Raw genomic sequence first — 6,000 nt, 5'->3', positions numbered from 1 at the left:
CACATGGTTCCGCATCCAGGATTTTCTTGAACACCTCCAGAGATTGTGACTCCTCCACATCCTGACCCTGCAATGTTCTTGCCCCAGAACGAGCTGAAAAAAAAAAACCCTTAAGGTGTGAACTGCACACCTTGCTCTAAATTCTCACCCAGCTCTGAGTTTTACAGGCTCAACTCTTCTTTCTTGTCCTGAAATGCTGGGTGCCATCAGGCAGTGGCAGTGGTGGTTGTCTGCCAGACTTGCTGGGGCTGCAGAGGGACACATTTGTCACTCACCCAGCAGGAAGGTGGCCCTCACAAAACAAAGCTTTTTGCCATGACCTACAATTGCCAACACCCACCACCCCACGTGTGGGCCGTGTCTCCTCCTGGGGGAAGCCCAGCAGCTGCGTGGGGGTTTTATCCCAATTTGTTTTCACATTGTCAGTGAGAGAAGGAGACATCCTGGTGTGTCCTGCTTGACAGAATCCTGCCAGCAATAGAGACTCCCACTGCTGCTGGGAAAATATAATTTATTGGCAAGGCTGGCCACAGTTTTACAGATATTTGTGCTGTTTCGTGGAAAGAATAATTTTATTTTAAGAATGTATATCTGCCTCTAAGCCTGGGTATCTACAGCCCTCTCTACATACAATACTTGGCTGGCATTTCTCAAAGTCAGCCATTTAATTAACAGAAGTTTGGGCTTTTTTTAATCCCTATGTGTTATCATTTACCAGCCTGTACCCTTCCATCTTAGGGACTAAAGATGAAACTCCAGGCCCTTCTCAGAGGTTTAATCATCAGGAGATTGGATTCCACATCCCTGGAAGTGCTCAAGGCCAGACTGGAGAAGGTTTGGAGCAAGGTGGTTTAGTGGAAGGTGTTCCTGCCCTTGGAGAGGGGGTTGGAATGAGAGGATCTTTCAGGTCCTTTCCCATCCAAACTATCCTAAGCCCTTTGCTGTTATTTTTGCGTTGCTGGAACCAAGTGAAAGGGGAGAGTGGATTCTCACTGCCCACATGACCCAGAAGGAAAAGACAATATCAGAATTCACAAAATCCTCCCTCCCTCTCTACACACAATACTTGGCTGGCATTTCTCAAAGTCAGCCATTTAATTAACAGCAGTTTGAGCTTTTTTAAATTCCTATGCGTTATCAGTTACCAGCCTGTACCCTTCCATCTTAGGGACCAAAGATGAAACTCCAGACCCCTTCTCAGAGGTTTAATCATCAGGAGATTGGATTCCACATCCCTGGAAGTGCTCAAGGCCAGACTGGAGAGGGTTTGGAGCAAGCTGGTTTAGTGGAAGGGGTTCCTGCCCTTGGAGAGGGGGTTGGAATGAGAGGATCTTTCAGGTCTTTTCCCATCCAAACAATTCTGAGCCCTTTGCTGTTATTTTTGCGTTGCTGGAACCAAGTGAAAGGGGAGAGTGGACTCTCACTGCCCACATGACCCAGAAGAAAAGGATGAAATCCCAGAATCCACAAAATCCTCCCCACCGGTAGTGGGTCATACCCAGAGCTTCAAAAACACCACCATGGTCAGGGTGTGGCTTGAACCCCCCAAAATGGTTCAGTTTTCACTTTTAGGCTTCACCACCCATGGGAGATGCCAACAGCTGCTGTTCACATCCCCTGTCCTAATGGACACAACAACCCCCTGCCACCCACTTCTGCTTGCATTGGGAAGGTGGGAAAATTATGGCCTTTCTGCATCCTGGAGAGATTCTGGGAAAAAAAGAAGAAAGGTTGGTTAAAAATAACCAGGCTGTGGATTTGCAGGCAGAACTCTGCAATTAGTTGGGGTCTGTTACTCAAGGCTGCGAGAACAGAGTGAAATGCAGCAGATGGGGGAAGACTCAGCAAACGCAGAGTTTGTTGTCTTCAGAAGTTTCCAAAAACATCTTTTTTTTCCATTTTTTCCCCTTTTCCCTCTGGCTGTTGCTTGATGATCATAGTTATATGTTTGGAATAAATCTAATGCCTGGTAAATGCACAGTTTATCAGCTGTTGGGAGTTTTTAGATGTGGTTTATCTTCCCTCTACCTTGTTAACCATCAGGAGAAGCTTTATTTGGATTATCACTGAACTTCACCCTTAATTTGGGGCAAAAAAATGCTAAAGGAGGGTGGATTAGATTAGATTAGGTATTAGGGAGAAATGCCTCCCTATAAGGGTGATGAGGCCCTGGTATGGAATTCCAGAGAAGCTGTGGCTGCCCCATCCCTGGAAGTGTTCCAGGCCAGGCTGGATGGAGCTTGGAGCAACCTGGGATATTGGAAGGTGTCCCTGCCCATGGCTGAGGAGTTGGAACTGGATTATCTTCCAGGTCCCTTCCAAACCAAACCATTCTATGATTATCCAATTAAAGTAAAGTCCTTTATTAAGAGAAATATAGGGTTTGGTGCTGAAATAGTTTAAAAATTCACTGAGGACCAAACATTTCCCCCCCCCCTTCAATTTCCTATATATTAAATAAAAAAGAAACCCTTTGCTTCGTAACCTTGTACTTGGACTTGTCTTCCTTTAAGTGGGAACCCTCAATTCAATCATTTTCCATTTCTTAGGGAAGGGCTGAGGCTTTGAAATCCTCAGAAATACAAACCCCACCCTTTTCCACCAGCTCTAGGACATTTCACGGGGGGCAGCTCTCAGCCAGAGACGGAGGGATTAAAGAAGGCATAAAACAATCCAGGCAGCAATTGTGATGGACAAACATTATTCACAGATTTAATTATTCCCATTTGCATAATCACCCTCAGGGACACAGGTCTGTGGCTAAATCCCTGGAATCTCCCCCTCACGCAGCTCTTGTGCTGTTCATTGATCCTGAAGGAATTTTTCCACAGGGAAAAGCTGTTGATGCGGCAGGAGGAGGTCTGACCACCCTCCCCAAAAAACTCAGCTCCGATTTTCAGCCACCCCCAAAAAAGATTCGGCACCACGGAATTCCCAGAGCCGCGAGGAGACCGATGGAGGCTTCACCCCTCCAAAACCACACTGGGATAAAATACCCTTTAAATGTCAGATGAGCAGGAGCTGGCAGGTGGCTTTACCTCCCTCCCTGGGAACATTTCTGACTCGGCAGGGTCTCCTGACTCACAGGCAGTGCCCGGGGGGCTGCATCAGCCCCCTCCTGGGCGGGGGAAGGCAGGTGGGCCAGGCAGAGCCCCGGCCCCACGGGGAGAGAGATGCTTTTAGCTCTGACTCATCCCTGGGCTGCCTTTGGAGGGAGGGAGAGGCAGCAGCTCCGCAGAGTGGGAGTTGCTCTGCTATTTTCTGTTTACCGGCTCTGCTGGCTGTCATTTCCCACCTGGGGGACAACTGGGTTTGAAAGCCCAGAGTGCAGCATTTTGTTTCTGGAACATTATTTTTTTTTTTTCTTCCTCTCACGATGGAGGGTGAAAGTTTTGTGCTGGAGGGAGAAGCTGGAAAATGGAGAAGGGGAGAGGGGGAAGGAAAATCTCATTTTGGGCAGGGAGGGGATATCACTGTTATTTTACAACCAGACTGTCAGAGGGTTTACTGGCACCTGTTAACTTGAGAAATATGCAGGGAAGGGGAAAAATGAGCCTTCTCTACCCCCAAATCCTGGCTGGATTTTTGATCCAATGACATTCCTGACACACAGGACCCAGATAAGCTACCAAAAGTCCCTTTAGGTCAATATTTCTATGCCTCAGAGCTGTCAATCATCCCATCAAAGTTGGTGTCACTCGGGTCCATTTCCCGCTGGATGCATTATCCGTGGAGAATCAATTGCACGGCTTGGGGCAGGGTTATTGATGCCATTATCTTGTTTATGCCTTGTGGATGTTTCTGGATTTAAAGCAGTGCCCTTCTAACACCCGAGTCAAGGAAAAGTCCAATTATTCCCATATTTCAGATGTCAGAATGGAGATGGATCCACTCAGGGCTTTTGCCCCACCAGGCTTGTGTTGTTTGCAGGACTTGATCCTGTTCAGTGCTCTCTGGGAATGGCATAAAATGGTTTTGCTTGGAAGGGACCTTAATGATCAACCTGTTTTAACTCTCCTGCCATGGGCAGGGACACCTTCCACTATCCCAGGTTGCTCCAAGCCCTGTTCAACCTGGCCTTGGACACTTCCAGGGATGGGGCGGCCACAGCAGCAGCCTGTGCCGGGGCCTCCCCACCCTCACAGGTAAGAATTTCTTTGTAGTATCCCATCTAAATCTACCCTCTCTCATCTTAAAACTCTCCCTCCTTGCCCTGTCACTGTTTGCATTGCAAAAAGCCCCTTTCCAGCTTTCCTGTATCCCCCTTTAGGTACTGGAAGGCCACAGTAGAGTCTCCAGGATACCTGGTCAGCAAACTCTGAAAGTTCTTCTCACACAGGCTGAGGACTTGATCCTCATCTCTTATCTAACTCCAAGAGCAAGATCCAGTTTATATCCTCACATGTCACCAGCAGCAAACATTTATAGGAGTAGGTTGGCTTAGCCAGGAGAGATTTTCAGACCTGGATCCTAAATGGAGACCTCCCAACAGCCTGGTGTGACCTGCCTGACTTCCAAACAGATTTGGAGGCTCATGCTTCCCCTTTCCCAACAAGTCCTATGGAGCACCTCCAGCTGGCACTGGCAGTCTCAGATCTTGGCAGGGAATGTCTGTCTACCCAGGAAAGCTCATTGTGCATGGCTGGAGCTGCCAAATTCACAGCTGGAGCAGCCAAATTCACAATTCATACTTAGCCATAGTGCAGTAGTGGAATTTTGGAGGAGAAACCATGGGAAGCTACAGCACAAATCCTATATCTGAAAGGGGTGAGCACCTGGAGGAGTTCCCCGAGGTTGGAAAAGAAATTCCCAGTGAATTTCTGCCCACCAGGATTGGATCAGAGCTGTGAAATCCATGAAAACACAGAACCTCCCATCCTCCACACATTTCACTGCCATAATCCTTTTCCATCTCTCACACCCAGGTTTTTCTCCCTGTTAGAGATTACCTCTTTTTTTACAGACAAATAATGAAGCTGAATCATTCACCCAGGCTTAAGACTGTGTAAAGATTTGGATCACACTCTTGAAGCAGCCAGATCTAATGGGAGAAGAGATCCTTGAGCGCTGCATCCAGCTCTGGGTTCCAGCACAGGAAGGACGTGGAGCTGCTGGAGCAAGTCCAGAGGAGGCACCAGGATGATCAGAGGGGTGGAGCAGCTCTGCTGTGAGGGAAGGCTGGGGAAATTGTGATTGTTTGGCCTGGAAAACAAGGCTTGGGGTGACTTGTGGCCTTCCAGTACCTGAAGAAGCTGACAAGGTGTTAATTGTGGCCTTCCAGTACCTGAAGAAGGTGACAATGCTTCAAACTGAGAGTAGGTTTGGATTGGATATTGGGAAGAAATTCTTCCCTGGGAGGATGGTGAGGCCCTGGCACAGATTGCCCAGAGAAGCTGCGGCTGCTCCATCCCTGGAAGTGTCCAAGGCCAGGCTGGACGGGGCTTGGAGCAACCTGGGATAGTGGAAGGTGTCACTGTCCATGGCAGGAGGGTGGGACTGAGATGACCTTTGAGCTCCTTTCCAACCCAAACCGTTCAATGTTTGTTTCTAATGTTTGATGCTTCTTGCATTAAAATGAAGCACATGGGTGAACTGATGACCTTCAAATGCGGGAGGTTGCTCTGGAGGGAGCTAAAGATGCTCCAGATTTTTCTTCCATCTCCACATGTTCTGGAGCCTTGCTGGATCCTGGTGTAAACTTAGAGAAACTTTGTGGTTTCTCTGCTTTCCTTCTGGGCTGAGGGAAACCTGGGGGTGCCACCTCTTGGAGGTGTCCATTGCTTACATTCCCAGATTTATCCTCACCCTACACACAGATTTTGGAGTGCTTTGGATGAAAACCCTCTCTGGGTTCCCTCTGAAATCCCTGGCACAAGGAATGCTTGGGAATGTTCAAGAAATGGAGCTGGATTCCCAAGCAGCAGCACAACCAAACAACACACTCCTTGTTCTTTGCAGTTTTGGGGACTTTGATTGTAAGTCAAGTTGTTAAACAACAAC

The sequence above is a fragment of the Geospiza fortis genome, unplaced genomic scaffold (assembly GCF_000277835.1).
Source record: "Geospiza fortis unplaced genomic scaffold, GeoFor_1.0 scaffold517, whole genome shotgun sequence".
In the NCBI taxonomy this organism is placed as follows: Eukaryota; Metazoa; Chordata; class Aves; order Passeriformes; family Thraupidae; genus Geospiza; species Geospiza fortis.
Note: the sequence above shows the minus strand (reverse complement) of the source record.